The sequence below is a fragment of the Hibiscus syriacus genome, unplaced genomic scaffold (genome assembly GCF_006381635.1).
Source record: "Hibiscus syriacus cultivar Baekdansim isolate YM2019G1 unplaced genomic scaffold, ASM638163v2 tig00110338_pilon, whole genome shotgun sequence".
In the NCBI taxonomy this organism is placed as follows: Eukaryota; Viridiplantae; Streptophyta; class Magnoliopsida; order Malvales; family Malvaceae; genus Hibiscus; species Hibiscus syriacus.
Genome location: NW_024062691.1, coordinates 107,486 through 128,644, shown reverse-complemented (window position 1 = coordinate 128,644; position 21,159 = coordinate 107,486). Strand labels below are relative to the sequence as shown.

The window sequence follows — 21,159 nt, the reverse complement described above, 5'->3', positions numbered from 1 at the left end:
TTCTCAAATGAGTATAGGCCATCTTCTTCTTTGCCACTAAACACAACTTGATAAGTTGCTTCATCACGCACATAGCACGCTTTAGCATGAAATTCAATGAAGACACTATTGTCCCTAGCAAGATTAGAGACCGAGAGAAGATTTTTTGTTATTTGTGGAACAAGTAGCAAATCATTTAAGAATAGTACACGAGTAGCAGAAGACACATCAACTTTACCAACCTTATCAATTTCTAATGCTATTCCATTACCTACAGTAACCTTACATGGTCCAAGAAATTCAGATTGATGAGTCATATTGGATGCATCCGGGGTAACATGGTGTGTGGCCCCTGAGTCTACCACCCACCGATCAGTAGCTGCTGTGACTACATTTGCTTGTGGTTGCATGCTAGAAGAAGAAGCATCCAAACACCCTTTCGAGTAGCATTCACAGGTCGGATTATTCTTTCCAGACACATAACGCGAATTTCTTAGTCCTTATTTGGTTGAGTCATAATTGTCAGTGGTTACACAGGTAAAGTCTTAATCATAACGGTGCCAACATCGATCAACTAAATGGCCAAGTTTGCCACAAAGTTGGCATTGCAACCTGGTTCGCCCACGTCCCCTGCCATGACATCTCACACATGGTCCATTCGAAGATCGATTTGGCTTGAAATCTTGACGATTCGAAGAGTTGAAGTGCCCACGATCTACATTTCCCCGAGTTAAGTTGACACTAACATATAGCAAGTCAGATTGGTCATCAAATCCCGCCAACTGAGATTCAACATCCATTAGCATGGTGTAAATGCTATCTAGTGACAACGTTTCTTTCATGGTGGTTATAATAGCCATAAATGGCTGATATTTGCGTGGCAACTCTTTCAAGATCGTCATAATGTGTTCAACGCGAGAGATGTCACTCCCACAGGAAGCAAGAGAGTCACATACCTCTTTCACTCGTGTAAGGTAAGTGCGCATGCTATCACCACCTTTCTTCAGCGAGTGTAGCTTGTAATGAAGGTTCATTAACACTGTTGTGGATCTGTTTGCAAAGAATTACAATAATGTATGCCAAACTGTTGTAGCTGCTCTCACGAACCGAGGAAGAAGGTGTGGGCTAATGGTTGAGAGCAACGAAGAAGCAACATCACTGTCCTGTGCAAAAAATTCTTCAAAGCTTTCATTGACGCGTTCCTCGCCATCCTCGCCACGCACAATTTCTGGTGGAGACAGTAGAGCTCCAGTTAGTAACCATTCAAGGCGGTGACTCCTGATTGTTAGCAGCATCTGCTGCTTCCACAACATGAAATTGGTATCATCAAGAACGATGTTGACCTTCTTATTTGAGGAATTCTTCGCACATCCATACTGAAGATCCATGGCAAGATCAAGCTATCAAGAATGTCGTGAGCAGCGGAAAGAAATTCTTGAATGGTTACCCAGAACCGACGGCGATTGATACCATGTTGAGATGCTGTAGTTTAGTTGAATACGTGTATATTCATTGAATCAAGAGTGAGTACAAGCTGTGCATTTACAGGCTTATTTATACACTGCTTCACAAATGGTTATTGCTGACTTACACAAGCTAACAACCTAACTAATAGCTAACAACCTTCTAACCTCTTCTAGTTTAACAACTAACTGCATGCTAACAACTACCTACATACTAACAACTAACTACATGCATACGAGCATACATATACCTCTAATATAGATTGAACGAAAATGACTCTCAAAAGCTTTCACAATGAGCTTCGAATATGAAACTGTAGACCCTCTAACTTGAATGGAATCGATGTGAATTTTCTTATTCCGGATTGAAGCTGATAGGTTAAAGAACCTCGTGTTTCTATCGCCTTTAACAAACCATCTTAGGCGAGGTTTTTGTAGCCATTCACGCTCCTCAGTTCTGTACTTACTCCAAAGCTCGAGCTTTAGTCATTTGACTTCCATGAATATATCTTGATCATAACCAGTAGAGACAAGGAAATCTTCTAAGCGAGTTATTATTTCCTCAATGTCACAAATGCACCCGACCTCCTTCTCTTTTGCAACAATAACTCACTGCTTCGATGCTATTTTGAGGTTCTTTAGCACTTCGACAACATGTAGCCCACTCGACTTTGCACTAACTTTTTTAATAAGGTGGACATATCCTTGGTCATCTACCAGTGGTTGAACCACTTGAACGACCTCAGACTATTTGACAAGGGTGTGGCTTGCAGTACTACCGAGTTGTGGTCTGAGAGGCTTCTTGGCAGCGCCCGTTGACAACAATTAGGGAAACATGATAGCACTTTAGGAGACGAGAGAAATTTATCCAGCCTGCTGGCCGAGATCGATGCTCCCCCTCTACTCCACGTGAATGACCATCCAACAAGAGGTAAGTCAATCAGGTTGTTATCTTGTATCAAATCCACAAGTTGACCCATCGAAACCTGAGTGGATGAACTAGACACACCAAATCTCTCAGGCTCCTCTTTAACTATGTTAAAACCTACCCCAATCAGCACCGGAAGTTGAGTGTTTGCGATGAAATCAGAAATAATCTGAAAGAAAACATTTTTTTTCACTGGCACGTTGGGAGCATAAATGTTTATGAAAACAACTTTCAACTTAGCTTAACAGAAAGTCCCTTCCATAAAGATAGCTCGTGCAATGAATGTACCCTTGTTATCCTCGAAGATGCTACGATCCCACAAAGAAATCACACCTGAGGCTCCAATAGAAGGGGAGACCGCCATACCACTAAACCTTGAACCACACAAACGACGTGACAACCCGGGCTGCAAGACTTCCAACTTTGATTCTTGGAAAAACACAACACTCGCCTTTGATTCCGAAATCAGTTTAGTAGTCAACCTCACTTTTTCTGATCTACCAAGACCTCTGATGTTCCATGAAACTATTGCACAGTCCATAACAACGAAGAATCTAAACATGAGAAACAGACGAGAGTGGCGGAGGGGTTAAGATCTTTCAACTTCCTCGAGAGCCTCCAAATTTTCCATTACCTAATTATCGACATATTTGAATTAAATCCCAATCTTCTTCCCTAATGACAGAGTAATCAGAGCTTCAGATGAATTTCCTTCGACGGGGCGGAAGACAGCTAAGGCACTTCAAGTCTGATTAGGCTACACCTGTCCATGGAAAAAGGAAGGGCAAGGCCCGTACTGTTGCCGTTCTTAGGCTTTTTGTTCAATTTCTTTCGATGTTTCTGATTATTCTTTGCCTGATTAGGCTTTGAGACATTTACATTCTGCCCAGATGAGGAGGACAGTAATACTATCAGTGAATGGAGCGGTAATGGAACTTCCTAGGCTTGATCCACTACTAGAATGCCCTGTTTCAGATTTGGGTTGATAGAAGGCGAGTCTACAATTGCTACTTCCTCGATTATCACCTCTTGGAGCCTAGACGCGTAAGATATGGACCACTCCTTAAATTTTTCGGTAGCGTTGTCCCCCTCCACATTTACTCCTCTAGAAGCTGGGATATTATCGAAGAGTATGGGAACATCATGAAGGCTATGACCACTTGAGCTGGACACACTGGCTTGGTGATTGGGGAGTACACTATCGAGAGCAGTAACCAAATGATTGTGATGGCCAGAAAGAGCCACGCTGGGGATAACAGAAACTGGATCGAGAAGTTGACAATTTAGGATTACCTCTAGATCTGGGTTATCGCAAGAAAAGACATCATTGGCTAGGACATCAAACGGATCAAAACTTTCACCTTCACTGGTATCCCCCGCCGACCAGCTACCGTCAATAAACTGTCTTTCTTATTCTGCTTCCTCCGTTTCAATGATTATTTTATGCACCCTGCCATGAATGCAGATGCTCAACCGGCTGGGAAATGACAAAATACCTTGCGCTTCCACCAAGATACGAGCTTCGTCGAACTGTTTTAGAACTAGCGTATCTTCATCCACTTTAATGACAGTCCCCCATTTTCCTGCTACGCCTTCAAAAAAAACTTTTATTCCACACCTGCAGTGGCACTGCCTTCAGAACTAGCCACACTTTAACTCGTTTTTTGCCTTCATAACCATTAAGCAATTCTAACTCATTGAACCACGATTGTACCATGGACTCCCTTATCCTCCAGCAACGATCTTTGTCTTCAACAGACCTAAAGCGAATGACGACAACCATACCAAACCAAGGGCATACAGACACTAGAAAACCTTCTGATATTAGGGCCTCCTGCACAAACTCCGTGTTGTACATAGCTTAACTGACCCTCTTTCAGATTCCTGTTTAAGGATGTTAATCTCATTTGCTACGCAGCTTAACTGACCCTCTTCCGGATTCCTTTCCACTACGTTTACAATTATGAACTCACCCTCCGCCTGTACCTTCGATGACTTTGGCAGCCCCACGTCGGGCTTCCCTGAATTGTTTTCTTTACTCTCAGCTTGGAGACCACGTACCCATTCAACACTTCCCTGTACGACTTGTAGTCTCTCGTCGACGGCCTCCACTTCCTTGGAGTAAGAGTTTTCCTCGAACAAAAATATGAAGGAGACTCCCTCGCCTTTGCCAAGAACGTTCTGATATGAAAATCGTCAGCCCTTCTATCATTGCAAGCCTTAATGGCAAGAGCAGCGGCGTTTTGACTTGTGAATCTTATAAACGCAAAGGTGGTAGGTTTTGCTACCCTTCTCTAATTTCAATAGGCAATGAAGACGTCAATAACCTGGCCATACTCCTCGAACATCTCCCTCAACACAAACGGACGAACCCTCTTGCTTACGTTATCGATGAAAATGGAATGACTGTGTCGCTGCCTGTACCTATCCTGGGATATGAGAACCTTCAACTCCCTGCGCTGACCTCTGAACAGCTACATTCCTTGCTCACGGCGTAGCACGCCGCCGGCCGACCTGCCAACCTGAGTAGACCACCGGCCATACTTGAAGGAACCTCTTAACGCTTCACCTCCCCTTTCTATTAAAATATATATTATAATATTATGTAAATATTTTGGTTAATAGGAATTTGATTCTTTTATCTATTATAATAAAATTATTAAAATTCTTTTGTTATTTTTTTATCACTATTTTTATATTTATTTTATTATTTATTATAATTTACTGGACAAAATATCATAAGTAATAGTAAGTTTTTTTTTAAAAATAATAACCCTATTAAATGTTTAGTATTTGACGATTAAAAAATAACTAAAAAGAGTAACGAGGGTATACAAATATAAAGTATATTTTTTTATGGAAGCTGCTCTCAACCTGGTGTTGGGGGTAGTCTACTATCTTACCTCCCTCTTACCCCATATATATGGGAAAAAGGGACAGCCATATAATTATATTAAAAATATGATAAATAAAAAGTTGACTAAAATATAATTATATGATTTTTATGTATATTTAATATTAACATTTTTTAACATATTATAAAAATATATTATAAGGATAATTTGATAAAATTTTATTATCAGGTAACTTTATTTTCTCTCAATCTACCAAATAAACCAAATAAGATAACGTGCCATATAAAAACCCCTCTATGCTAGGGTTCTCTGCCTATTGGCACATCTTATCCCTGCCGTTCTTGATAGTATTCTGAGTTGTCTCAATTTTTCAATTTTTCTTGTTAAGTTACAGGACGATCTTGATTGTGTTTTTGTCTATACGACTGATGAGGGATAAATGTATAAACATTAAACAAAATAAATAATGCACAATTTCTCGTTTCTTTTGTATCTTGAGGAATGCAGTACTATGTAAAATATGTCAATGGAATTATTTACAAGAAAAGTAATGGAGGTTGGAAAATAATTTGTTAACATATTCTCAAACTTTCTGTTTATTGGAAGATTTTAACATTAAATTTTGAAAGAATTAATTAATATATTAATAAAAATTTTTTTTAGAAGAACAATACTTTTTTTTAAATGAAAACAATACCCTTTCAGGCTCTCGTATAGACCTTTCTTGTACATTTAAAATTTAGTATTTAATTTTGGTTAATAAGAATTGGATTCTTTTATCTATTATAATAAATTTATTAAAATTATTTTGTTATTTTTATCACTATTTTTATACTATTATTTGACAAAATATAATAAGTAATAATATTTTTAAAGAAAATAATCCTATTAATTTTTTTTATTTGACGATTAAAAAATATTTTAAAAGAATAACAAGGGTATAAAAATATAAAGTATATTTTTTTAAAAATATTTAATATACTAATTATATTAATAATATAAAAATATAAAATTATATGATTTTTATGCAAATATCTTTAATTTAATATTAAAATTTTAACATATTAGAAATTTATCATAAAAATAATTTGATAAATTTTATTATATTCTCCCAGTCTACCAAAAGGAAAATGGCTCTAATATCATGTTTGAAAAAAAATCCTCAAATATTCCACCTCACTGATTATTTTTCAGACTAGAGTGTTTGCTACATCAACTTTAGAAGACTCTAAAATAATTACACGTCTTTACATCACTAATCTTTTTTTCCCTACAAAGCTGAAGATACATTGCAATCTATACGACTTTCACCAAAAAAATAAAATCGTATGACAATCCTAGCGTCTTCTCCTTGGCACTGTAGCAATGACCCTAGTTCAGGAGATAATATAGTGGATGCCTTATATGGGGAAATATTTTTTCCCACTATCCTATATAGGCGAGAGAGTCGTCTAGCAAATAAACCAAACAAGATAACATGTAAGATAATATTATATTTGGATAATCTTATTTCTAGAGATAATCTTATATTTTATAAGCCAAATGTCCTTAAACGAAGTCTCTTTTCTTTTTCATTCCATTACATTCCACAATGTTGAGAGCTTGCAGTCATCTATGTTGGATTAATAAAATTGACAAAAATATGTGGATTTAGAGATTCATAATTTTATTAAGGTAAGAGTAGAGCTTGACTTCCACTTATGGGAAGATTGGGCTTTTCATTGCTTGACTCACATTTTCTCTTCCAAATCTTTGTTCGTGAGCCAGTTACCCGGAACAGCCACAGAATGTGTCATTGCTCGTCTCACATTTTGGATCAGCTGGTGTAGTAGTTGTTGGTAATGCTCAATCCCATATAGTATTGGAAATACTATTGGGAATGGGTATTTATGGTTTGGATTTCCCACTTCCTTGTTGAGTGAAAGAGAACAAGGGGGACTCTCGCGCACCGCCGCCACCGCCGTCCGTCTCAGCTCGGCACGGCACGGCTCCACTCGGCTCGGCTCGTGGTTGTGGTAATACATGTCTTTGACACGTCCGCGCGGGTACTATCTTTTTAGAGAAAATTCTTGAGGAATTTCTCTTTGAAAGAAACAAATGGAAAAATGTGAAAGATTTCAACTGATATTTATAGGCTGCTGAGGACTGTTTAAATTTAAATGATAACAGCTGGTTTATGAGAGTTATCAAAAATTAAACAACTTTTCCTAAATTAAATAAAAAACGTTAAGATGTATCTGGACTGATTTCCAGCTTTGTACAAAGGGGACAATCTGTTAATTTCAGGAGTTACAGGAGTTATTTGATTTAATTCCAGGGGTTACATGATATAATTTCGGGAGTTATAACAGCTGAATAATGTTACAATGAACCTGGACTATTTCTGAGTCAGGTTCATCTAGACGTTTCAGCTGTTACAAAGAAGAGATTTAATCCTGAAATTTTATGGACGATTTTAACCCTATTTCTAGCCTATAAATAGAGAGATATATTCAGCTTCTCAACTCACTCTCAACATTCAGAATTCACTCTCCAAGTGTTTTCTAAATATTCTCTCTGTGTGCTTTTCGATAAGAAGAGCAATACCACCGGCAGTCCACTCCGATTTCGGGTGTACGGAATTTGGAGCGACCGTGTTAACCTCGAGGGACGGTCCACATACTGTAGTGATTAAACACATCGGGGCGAATTCGTTTCTAAGGCAGTGGTTATACCACGACACGGTTTACCAATCTATTCTTTTTCAATTACTGTTTATCTTTCCTGTTAGTGCTAACGGTGTGGTTTTGCAGTCTATTTTACCAACAATTTAGAAACTAATTCAAATATACTGCAATTATGTCAACACCTTTGAGAAAACTGATACCCGATCTTTCCAAGCTCGATGCACTTGATTGAAAGAATTATAGAAGGTGGTCCCAAAGAATCCTGATATTCTTCTAGCAACTTGATCTTGACTACGTGTTGCTCAAGCCACCACCTACCATGCCGCCAACCCCAGCTACCGGTAATGATGCTGATGCGGTCCTCAATGATGATGCCCTAGCAACTGCCGCTGCTGCACTCGCTACCTATGAGAAGTACGAGAAATACAACAAAACGGTACGAGGACATCTGCTCAGTCACATGTCAAATAAATTATTTGATATGTTCCTTAGAGAAAAGAGTGTCAAGGCAATATGGGATACTCTCGATAAAAAGTATGGTGCGGACGATGTTGGCATCAAGAAGTACGTTATCGGCGAATGGCTCAAATTCCAGATGACTGATGACAAGCCGATAATGGATAAAGTCCATGACTATGAGAACCTAGTTGTTGACATCATCGCCGAAGGGATGCAAATGTGTAAGGTGTTACAAGCCAATGTTCTCATTGAGAAGCTGCCGAATTCCTGGTCTGACTGCCGCAACTCTCTTAAGCATAAGAAGAGATAAATTTTTCTTGAAGAGCTCGTGGGGTATATGAAGATTGAAGAAGCCAACCATTTAAAAGATAAGCTTACTAATTCTATGAGTAATTTATCTTTTAGAGCTAACTTGGTTGAGTCTAAATTTAAGAAGATCATGAAATGTGGGAATCAAGATAAGAAGACGAAACCTCAGAAGGCTACCAACTTCAAGAAGTCAGGAAAGGCCAAACCTGAAGGAAAGACACTCAAGTGTTATGTCTGCGGTTTACCCAGCCACAAAGCTTACCAATGCCAACACCGCTCAGACCACCAGAATGAAAACAAGCCACAGATGTACGTTGTAGAAGAAGATGATGAGATCATTGCTGCGGTGGTCTTAGAAGTCAATCTGGTGGAAAACAGTTCGGAATGGGTTGTTGACACTGGCGCTTCAAAGCATTTCTGCTCAATGAAGGATTTTTTCACCGAATTCGAGGATGGGAACATAGGTGAACGTGTGTACATGGGGAACTCTAGCAGCTCTGAAGTGCTAAGAAAAGGCAAGGTTTTACTCAAGCTGACCTCTGGTAAAACTCTGGCTTTAAATAATGTTCTGTATGTACCTACCTTGCGTAGAAATTTGATAAGTGGTGGGCTTCTAAATAAGGCAGGCATTAAGTTAGTTTTTGAGGCAAATAAACTTGTACTTTCCCGAAATGGTGATTATGTTGGGAAAGGGTTTTTAAGCAGTGGTTTATTTGTCATAGAAACACAATTTAATGAAAATAAAGTTACCACTTCTGCTTATATTGTTGAATCCATTGATATGTGGCATGCTAGATTAGGACACGTGAATATTCATTCTTTAAAGAAATTAATAAATATGAATGTTCTGCCTAAACTAGACACAACTAGCTTTAACAAATGTGAGATTTGTATAGAAGCTAAGCATACTAGACCTCACTTTAAAACTGTTTCTAATAGAAAGACTGAATTGTTAGAACTTATTCATACTGATCTAGCAGATTTTAGAAAAACTGAAAGTAAAAGAGGAAAACACTACTACATAACTTTTATAGATGATTATTCAAGATATACAAAAGTTTATCTCCTAAGGACTAAAGATGAAGCTGAAAACTTCTTTCTTATTTATAAGGCAAAAGTTGAAAATCAGTTAGATAGGATAATCAAACAGGTTAGATCTGATAGAGGTGGTGAATATGGATCTAATTTCTTAAAAGATATTTATGAAAAGAATGACATAATTCATGAAACTTCAGCCCCTATTTTCCTTAACAGAATGATATAGCCGAAAAGAAAAATAAAACTTTAAAAGAGATGATGAATTCTTTACTCATAAGTTCAGGGTTATATGATAATATGTGGGGGGAAGCCATTCTATTGCAACTCATATCTTGAACCAGGTTCCTCATAAGAAATTAGATTCTACCCCATATGAATTGTGGAAAGGATATGCTCCTAATTTGCAATACCTGAAAGTGTGGGGGTGTCTGGATAAAGTGGGTTTGCCAGACTTTAAGAAGTCCACCATTAGACCTAAAATCGTTGATTTAGTGTTTATAGGGTATGCTACAAATAGTGCTGCATACAGATTCATGTTTTTACAAGATTATTCTATTTATGAGTCAAGAGATGTTGTTTTCTTTGAAAATACCTTTCCTTTAAAGGAACCGAGATTAAATGTCGAAACACAAATAGAATATATACCATCCACTTCTTCTAGTATTCCTGCTAGGTCTTCTCAAGAAAATGATTTCGAGCCTAGAAGAAGTAAAAGGCAAAGAGTTGAAACCTCTTTTGGACCAGACTTTATTACTTCCTTTATTTCTGAGATAAATGATTTAGACTCCATTTCCGATCCTATAGCTCAAATTTTTTTGTTAGATGAGGATCCTAAAACTTTTGAAAAAGCTATAAGATCTATCGATGCTAGTTTCTGGAAAAGCGCTATTAATGATGAACTAGAATCGATAATGTCTAATCATACTTGGGAATTAGTTAACTTGCCTAAGGGATTCAAACCAATCTTCAATAAATGGGTCTTCCGGAAGAAACTGAGGCCAGATGGTTCGATTCAATGGTACAAGGCAAGGTTAGTTGTCAAAGGGTTCACTCAAAGGTTTGGTTTAGACTACTTTGATACATACTCTCCCATTACGAAAATCTCAACGATTCATGCATTATTTACACTAGCCTCTATTCATAAGTTGTAAATACATCAAATGGATGTTAAGACTGCTTTCTTGAATGGGGATCTAGATGAGGAGATTTACATAGAGCAACCACTAGGTTTTGAAGCACCTGGTATAGAAGGGAAAGTCTGTAGACTTAAAAAGTCACTTTATGGACTTAAGCAGGCTCCTAAACAGTGGTATGAGAAATTCCATAAAACTATTCTTAGTTTTGGTTTTGTTGTGAATGGTTCAGATGCTTGTGTGTATTCGAAGATGTTTGACATTGAATGTGTCATCATAAGCATGTATGTTGATGACATGTTGATTTTCAGTTCTAGCATCGAGTCCATTGACAAAGTTAAGAGTTTATTGTCCACTAAGTTTGAGATGACAGATTTGGGAGAAGTTGATGTAATCTTAGGAGTCAGAGTTACCAAAACTGAAAAGGGATTTTCTTTAAGTCAAGCACATTATATAGAGAAAGTGCTAAAGAAATTTGATAGTTTTGATGTCGTCCCTATTCGAACTCCTTATGACCCTAGCATACATCTAGTTAAGAATAAAGGAAGTAGCGTTTCCCAAACTGAATATGCTAAATTAATCGAAAGCTTATTGTTCTTAATGAACTATACTCGGCCTGATATTGCGTATACTATGAGTAGACTGAGTAGATATACTCATAATCCTAGTGGTGAACACTGGATTGCTCTTAAACGCTTACTGAAGTATCTTAAGGGTAATTTGGATTGGAAACTTGAGTTCGTTGGCTTTCCTGCGGTACTGGAAGGATATTGTGATGCCAACTAGGTTTCTAATAATGGTGAGGTAAGCTCTACGAGCGGATATGTTTTTACTTTGGGTGGAGCAGTAATCTCGTGGAAATCATCAAAACAGACTTGTATTGCTCGTTCTACCATGGAGTCAGAGTTTATAGCTCTTGACCTACCTAGGAAAAAAGCCGAGTGGCTCAGAAGCTTGTTAGCAGATATTCCGTTGTAGGGAAGACCGACTCCTTCAGTTTCATTGTTGTGTGATTCACAAGCTGCGATATGTGTGGCTAAGAACCAAGCTTACAATTGTAAGAAAAGACACATTCACATAAGACATGAATCAGTTAGACACTTAATAAAGAATGGAGTGCTCTCTTTAGTGTATGTGAAGTCGGAAAGGAACCTAGCAGATCCGCTTACCAAAGGGTTAAGTCAGAAGCTGGTCCTCGATTCGTCGAGGGGGATGAGTCTAAAGCCCATTGGTTGAGGAATTCATGGTGGATACCCAACTTAGTTATCTAAGTTCCATGTGGTCGAAAGAAACCATGGAAAGACTCATAGTGCACATTCCTACTTCCTATCCCTATGACGAATATTGTGCATGCCCAGAATGAGCTTAAGTGCTCTTAATAAATTCATAGCCCAGGCTTTGGGTGGTCTTAGTGAGAAAGACTTGATGAATTTACCGATTTTGGCTGAATATCTATTCTTAATAAGTTCATAACCCAATTTGAGTGGGTATTCCTAAGTGAGAAGGAAATAATGAACTTACCAACAGAAAGGTTAAGTTTGTTAAACTCTTATTACCAACAGAAAGGTTAAGTTTGTTAAACTCTTAATAAATTCAAATCCAAGTATTTGGATGGTTCTAGTGAGAAGGACTTATTGAATTTACCGATAAATGAGGTTGAATATTTATTCTTAATGACTTCTTAGCCCAGAGTTTGGGTGGTTCATTTATAATGAACTTGAAGAAAGTCACCATACACTTTGTGAGGTTAAGCTTTTATAAAAGCTCTTAATTATTTCATATCCCTATTAAGGGTGGTTTATATCGAGATAAACTTGATGAAATAACCTATGTAAGTGAGAAGGGTTAGTCGCCTTCTATGAAAAATGTTGGGCCATTTTTCTAGCACACTTACTAGAATCTTGAGGTAAGATGGCCAAATATATACGTTTGTATATATATATATATCTTTCACATCGAGGACTCAGGTGGATGAAGGGGTTAGTTGTGTGTTATGAGTTTACCCCCATCATAGAAAGTTCTAGACTAGTTTCACTTATCTAAGAGAAGGATTGCTCATTATCACTATGTACTTGTTCCAGATACGTTCACTAGTGCTTAAGCAACTAATCTCGCTATTGCTCTTCTGGAAAGTTTGTTTTCGAGTTTCAGAAGAATTCTTTCGCATTAGTGTGGGAATGTTAGTAATGCTCATTCCCACATAGTATTGGAAATACTATTGGGAATGGGTATTTATGGTTTGGATTTCCCACTTCTTTGTTGAGTGAAAGAGAACAAGGGGGACTTTCGCGCACCGCCGCCGCCGCCGTCCGTCTCGGCTCGGCTCGGCACGGCTCGTGGTTGTGGTCGTGGTAATACGTGTCTTCGACACGTCAGTGCGAATACTATCTTTTTAGAGAAAATTCTTGAGGAATTTCTCTTTGAAAGAAACAAATGGAAAAATGTGAAAGATTTCAACTGATATTTATAGGCTGCTGAGGACTGTTTAAATTTAAATGATAACAACTGGTTTATGAGAGTTATCATAAATTAAATAGCTTTTCCTATAAATCAAAAATGTTAAGATGTATCTGGACTGATTTCCAGCTTTGTACAAAGGGGACAAGCCGTTAATATCAGAAGTTACAGGAGTTATTTGATTTAATTCCAGGGGTTACATGATATAATTTTGGGAGTTATAACAGCTGAATAATGATGCAATGAACCTGGACTATTTCTAAGTCAGGTTTATCTAGACGTTTCAGCTGTTACAAAGAAGAGATTTAATCCTAAAATTTTATGGACGATTTTAACCCTATTTTTAGCCTATAAATAGAGAGCTATATTCAGCTTCTCAACTCACTCTCAACATTCAGAATTCACTCTCCAAGTGTTTTCTAAATATTCTCTCTGTGTGCTTTCCGATAAGAAGAGCAATACCACCGGCAGTCCACTCCGATTTCGGGTGTATGGAATTCGGAGCGACCGTGTTAACCTTGGGGGACGCTCCGCCTACTGTAGCGATTAAACACATCGGGGCGAATTTGTTTCTAAGGCAGTGGTTATACCACGACACGGTTTACCAATCTGTGCTTTTTCAATTACTGTTTATCTTTCCTGTCAGTGCTAACGGTGTGGTTTTGCAGTCTATTTTACCAACAGTAGTTATGGCTCACTTCCAAATGTTTTCTGCGCTGGCGCTGATTCAAGTATGAAATCTGTTTTCTTTTAGTTGTTACTTGTATTGCTATTTGTTCTTTTAACTGATAGTGTGGTTGTTAGTAATGATTTATGCTTGGAAAGGTGATAATTTGATAATAAATGCTCAAACTTGGGTTAAGACGATGAGAGTTTCACTTGTTTATGTTTGGATGATAATCTCGTCCTTTGACAAGAACAAAAGAAGATGGCTGCTGCTGAGGCTCTTGCTTATGTTAACCACTTGCGATCCACTTTTTCCTTAATAGAGGTTAATCTCTATCGTGTTTTGTGATGGTATGTGTTATACCATCAGAGGATATCTCTGGAAATAACATTTTTATCCATGATAATTTAGGAGTCTTGTACTCCTTATATGACAAGTGTCTCACGATTCGACCTATGACAGTTTCATATGATTTAACAGAGACAATCATGTTCTAACAGATGTAACAATTTGTTAAAATCAACTTATATATGGTCATCTCCATCATAAGTCTGACATCAATAGCCTTATAATCGAAGTATTTATACCCAAGAAAATGTTAAAGAAGGGTTTCTCTCTGACGTTATCAATCTTTCTCCTCTTTTCTCTACTATTGCATCTCTATATCCAAATCAGAAAGAATGATCAACTAACGTCAACGGAAAAAGTTTATTACTTTAAAAAATACAAAAAAGGAAAAAATAAAAAGCATTTTGGAACATTAAAAGTTAATAATTAAAAGCACCAAATAGGGCTTCAAGAATTAAAAGCTAAGAATTTTTAAATGGAAAGTTTGTTCTTCATTATCTGGTTGAGAAATTTCATAAGTATATACATTAATGAACTTATTCAGATAGGGAAAAAAAGTAGTTCTTTAATCTAGCTTTTTAATGTTGAAAAAAAAGACCAAAGACAACACACAGTGACAACCCTGCAATAACTCTTATGTGTTACCAATTACAATGCCTGGTTCCAGAAATATAGTATGGTTTCAACAAGTTATGTACTTTCCATTCTTGCTAATATCTGCAAGTTCATGATTTCTCCTTATAATGGCAGAATCCCCTAGTATTATTAGGTGAAGCATATGCAGATGCAGCAGCAACGACACGATCTCTGGCATCAAGAAGTCACCCTCGAGATTCAGAGGGGTGCTTCCACTTCGAAATCATAAATGAGGAGCAAGAGTTTCCTTCAGTTACAAGGCATACCGGCTCAGAACGTATCAAATAGAGGATGAAGCCTCCGTTGCTTACGATCGAGCATCAATCAAGTTGCAGAAAACTGATACTCCCCACAACTTATCCCACAAAATTAATACACCTCAGGAGAAATCATTCCAGAGCTGGTACTCAGACTACGAGATTCTGAACATGATCAAGGACAAAACATACTCATTAAATTTCACCACTTCCCTTGCACATCAAGCAAGGAAAACCGTATCAGGCGGCTTAATAAACACGAAAGGGTTCTCATAAAAAGTGTTATTCTACCAGGAGCTGACACAAACCCAAACCCAAAGGAATACACATTACGGTACTTTCCCACACTTGGAAACAGTTCTGGAAATGGAGCTCAAATGGGAAGTGATTCCATTGATATAACTTTCTATTACAAGTTTATGCTTCATGGACTATTCGATACTCGTATTCAGGTAGTATCCAATTGGAGACAATGAATAACTTGAATTTTGGAGTCTGGAGACATTGTCATCCAGTATGGATGTTTTCATGTAGATCAAGCATGACAAAGGGAGGTGTTTTATATGATATATATGTAGACATCCGTTCTGTCCGGGATTTTTGTTTTTATTTTATTTTATTTTTATTTTTATAATTAATTATTAAATATTAATTTCATTTATTATTTTGTTATTTTGTAGGCTATTACAAATACCCAATTTGAGTTCAAATCCCAAGCTATGTTACAAGACCTATCATTCCCTGACCCAAACCAGTTGGAAGCCCAATCTAATGATCCAGCAGAGCAGTCCTCGTGAGGATTCCCTGTAAAACAAAAACATCTATGGGAAGTTAAGAAAGGGGAAGAATGGGTCCATTATCATCGGAGGAGGGAGCAAAAATTGGGGGATATTGGAGCGGTTAAGAAAAACTGTAAAAGGGTTTTTTTTTAATTCAGAATTAACCACTATCAAGGGGAATATACTAGCAATTGAAGACCATTACGAGAAAAACCAGAGATTTTTTTAATTTGTTTTTTAAACACAAGAGAGCAAGAACTAGAAAACAGTGTGTAAAATATTTCTTTGTCACAGAATCAAAAGGATCAAACGGTCGTACAAAAGTGTTCGAAGATCAAAGGAAAGAGCCCCACTTTTCATTGAACCAAAGCAATACACAGAATTAAAAGGGTATTTCTTAGTTTCCATTCTCCATTGCTTTCATAATTTTATTGTGTGTACATATGTTTTGAAGCGAAACCAAGTTAAAAGCATAAGAGAGATAACTTAAACGTTTACCTTAGTTTTGGTTCATCTCATTTTGCTACCTAGCCGTTCGAGTCTGCGTTGTCGAAATAGGGGGCTGTAATAGTTGGAGTAAGGTAAATATTAAATAAGCTCATTATAAAACAAGAAGAGAGGATTCGATGTACCTAGTTGAGGAGTCGGTTTCTGGAGTTGAAGCCATCGGGGTAGAGAGATTCGAACGATTGGAAAATTTCATTCCAAATAGGGGTTGTCTTCGTTAGTTTTTTTAGAGTATAGAATAAAAAATAGTGTTTTGATTGTACTTACCTTGCTGGGTTGGGTTTTCATCGGAGTAACGGAGCCTCGATCTTGTGTTAGATTCCGACGCCGTGAGAGAGGGAGAGAGTTCCGATTGATGACCATCATTAGATGATTGGGGCAGTGGCGTTGGGAGGCAGCCATTGAGGTTCACAGCAGCGTTGGGCGTGGGTGAGGGAAAGTGAAGAATGAAGCGTGAGGTTAGGTATGTTTTATATTAATTTTATATTAATTTGGTTTAGAGTGAAAGTGGGTTAGATTTATTATTTACTTTAGGTTTAATATTAAATGTTTGGGTAAATTAAGTTTTAGTCATTGAAGCCAAATGGTAAATTAGTTTCCAATTCCCCATGTTTAAGAATTTTTACATTGTAGTCACCTTTAGGACTGCTTTCGAATTTGACCTTTTGTGTTTATCCTAATTTCGCTATTTTCCCAGTTTTAGTTTTAGTTATAATTTTGTTGGGTTATTTACTTGTAGATCCCTTATTTATGCATGTGTTTTTATTTAAGTCCCTGGTTTATTTTTTATTTGTATGTTGAATTTTACATTTATTTAAATTTAGTCATTGTTTTAATATGTACATATATATTTTAAAATTTATAGTTTAGGATGTCATGTTTTTATTTTTTATATTTGAGTCACATTTGTACATTATATGTTAGTATGCATGGTTTATAATTTTAAATTTAGAAATATATGTGTATAATTTTTTTATATGTCACATTGTATGATATTTTAAATCAAAATACTTGTTTAATTAATTTTTGCATGGCATTCTTTTTGCATAATTTGTATATTACTCTCATGTGCATAACTTAACCCCTATCACATAATTGAATTAAGGGTAATGCCATTTTAATTTAAAATTGTTTAAATGACTTTTCTTAACTCACTAAAAAGCTGTTTTAGACGATTTTAAATTAAAAGTGTATCCCATCAGTGACACCTAAAATTTTGATTCATCACTTTAAAATTTGAGGAATGAAAGAAAAAGAAATGTTCGACTATTTGAATTTATTGAGAAAAGGTTGTTAGAACTCACCTACGATCTGGTCTCGATATTTTTAAATAATCGAATATTCTTTATCTTTCTAATGGCTTTGTAATTTTAATTTAATCTATTTTGGTGCTGTTGAATGCTATAAAATTCACATTTTTATTGTTTTAAGGGATCATAAATCAAATTAAACTCGGATTTGTAAATTACATTGCAAAGACATTAATTAATGGATTAGGTACCGATGTAGGGCGCTGTGGGGGTGATAATCCTTCCCCACACGTAACCGACTTCCGAACTCATTTTCTGGTAACGTAAATTTAAATTTGTCGTTTTAATTAAAATTAATTTTTTATTAATTTTTTTATTAAAAATGACAAAATGTAGTTGGGTCCCCAATCATAAATAGTGGCAACTATAGAAGTTCAAAAGGTTGAAAAGAAGCCATGCAGTCAGAACTCGATGATATTTGATATTCTACTCCCGACATCAAGGGAAGTAAAACCTAAAACTCAAGTTCAACCCAAGTTGAGAGGTGGCTCTCATTTTGATTCTATCCCAATATCATATAATGAGTTATATGATGCACTGCTAGAAACCCGATAAATGGCCCCGCATTATGTGAAACCTCTGCAGCCTCCATATCCAAGTTGGTGTGACGTCAACGTTTGTTGTGAATATCATGTTGGAATTATAGGACATTCTATTGATAATTGTTTTTGCCTTCAAACGTCGAGTCCAACTTCTTCTAGATCATGGAGTATTGGAGTTTGAATTGAAAGGACAACCCAGTTTGGTAATGGATTATCCTGTTGAGTCTGAACCAAAAGTGACCAAAGGTAAGGATGTATGTGAAGACATTCTAGAGGAAGATTATTTACCAAAGTACGAAGCTCATATTCGTTATCTAAGAAGAGAAAATGATAAATTGAGTAGAGAGATAGAAGCCATGCAAGATGTTTTCCAAAGGATCATTCAAGCTTTTAAATTTACCAGCATAGGAAATGTCCAGAGGAGTGGATAGTAGGGGTCGCTAAACTGAAGAATTACAAGATGCACGAAGGTCGAACTGAGAAGTTTTCTTATAATTTACAGATTGCAGAAAGAAGGCACAATATAGTTATTGATAATTTGGAAAAATATCATGTCGAAATTCAGACGTTAAACAGATCCATTGCTAATATGGAAATCTCATATCAGCGCCACAAGCGGGAGGCTGATGCTGAGCTAGAAGCCACTAGAGCCAAGAACAAGAAGTTTATGAAGATTGTAGATGACTGTAGTGGCCCTATGCAAGAGTTTCATAACCACAATGACTTTCTTACAAGGAAAAATCAACAGCAGTGTCTACAGCTCCGAGAATCAATACTCAAGATAGAGAAAAGGGATAAAGTCATAAAAGAAGCTATGACCCAAGCAAGCAATGTGGCTCACAAATAGGTTGATTTAGCTGGCTTTACAAGAGAATTGAATCAGATTGACAACTCAACACCCGAGCATGAATGAAAGTTAAATTAGCTTTTGAATGAGATAGAAAAGTTAGGAGCGAAAGTTGTCCATTATATATAAAGTTTGTTTAATGTATCGAGACCTTTGTGTTCAATAAAAGTTGTTTTAAGATGGTCACTCTGGAATGACACCTTTTGTACTTGCATTTGGCATTTGCATTTCATGCATTTATTTAAGTATTTTATATGCATTAATTATGAAAATACGGAAATAGCTTATGGAAGGTTATGTCCCAGTAATAACAAGATCATTCATTCATACTGCTCCTCATCATCATGAACAAACAAATGGAAACAATTAAGCAATCTAATGAGAAATCACAAGATCAGTTGCAAGAGCGGTTGGTCAGTTTACAACAAGATACGAGAAATCAAGCATCGGGTTCTCTGCAAGGCGTATCGAATCAAATGATCTAGGGGCTAGCAACTAAGGCTGTTGACAGAGAGAAAATGGATGATAAACAAAATCAATGTCATCATACTAATTCATCAAAAGTGATAATCTACCATGGAGAATCTAACTCAAACCTAGGGAAGAGAATCGTCAATTATGAGCAATTTGAAGACGAATTCAAGTGGTTGAATAAAGCCATTAAAGATATGAAGGTCGTTAACGCCTCTCACAAGGAATTAGAAGCTAGAGAACTAATTTTGGTCCCTGATTTGGTTATCCCACATGAATTTAGGGTTCCTAATTTTAAGAAATATGATGGCACTAGTTATCCCCTAATTCATCTAAAGATGTTCTGTAGAAAGATTGAAGGGTACTTAAATGAAGATAATTTGCTGATTTATTTCTTTCATGATAGTCTTGCTGGACCAGCTGTAGTATGGTATAATCGTTTAAACAGAGAGCAGATCAAGACATGGGTCAACCTAGCTGATGCTTTTCTGGGGCAATATCGATATGTTAAAGGCTTAGCCCTAAAACGTCATGACTTTCAAATGATAAGGATGAAAATTACTGAGAGCTTTAAAGAATATGCCCTAAGATGGAGATGAGTGGCAGCACAAGTTCAACCTCCTTTGCTAGAAGAAGAAATATCATGTATGTTTCACGATTCCCTCTCAGCTCCTTTCTTTATGTTAATGCTGGGAAATTCGACGAATGGCTTCAAGGATCTAATGATGGCTGGAGAGTTAATTAAAGATGCAATTAGCAAAAGAAACTTGAAAGTCACTTCCAAATGTCCAATCGATCAAAAGGAAAAGGCTGATGAGGTGAATGAATGTCACATCTAGAGCTCCTACAACCACAAAAGAAAAAGGGCAGTAGGTTACTCGAGTCGTCCAAAGAAAGTCCCAAGATCAAAAAATACTTTGAAAGTGTTCCAAACTTCTACCTCGGATCTGTATCCCCATTTGGTAAAAGGTCAATACCTCACACCGAGGCCAGTGAAAGTAAAACCAGACCCTTCACCTCACAACTATGATCAAGATAGTGTTTTTGATTTTCACTTGGGGGCATTGGGGCATTCTACGAGAAATTGTAGGCCGTTTTTAAAAGAGATAGAGATGTTTGTGGAAAATGGGATGTTGACACAAGAATTTGTGAAACAATGGATGATGATCATGAGTGGGGCGTCAAAACACATAATTTAGCATCCGTTTGGGTCAAGTGTTGCTACGTTAGAGGAGTAATGGGGCATCCCAATTAGGTAGAAGTCACTTCATGAAACTTTATGTCATTTGCAACATCTTGTTTGAACATGTTTTTTTGAACTTTCTCATCAATTTTTTTATAATAATATTTAAATGAATTCCTGTTACTTTAAGGATGGTGAGCATTGAATCGAATTTGCAACTTGAAATTCCTTGAATATCAACTGAATTAAAAACTCTTTAAATGATTAGAGTTATAAATCTTTGACAAGATGACAAGGTTGAAACCTAATAAAACAAGGACCTTGA

At 36.7% G+C, this 21,159-nt stretch overlaps 1 pseudogene; it reads left to right on the top strand.

Annotated features, from left to right (window-relative positions):
• Nucleotides 1-14,955: 14,955 nt before the first annotated feature.
• On the top strand, nt 14,956-15,992 carry LOC120120402 (annotated as a pseudogene).
• Nucleotides 15,993-21,159: the final 5,167 nt, after the last annotated feature.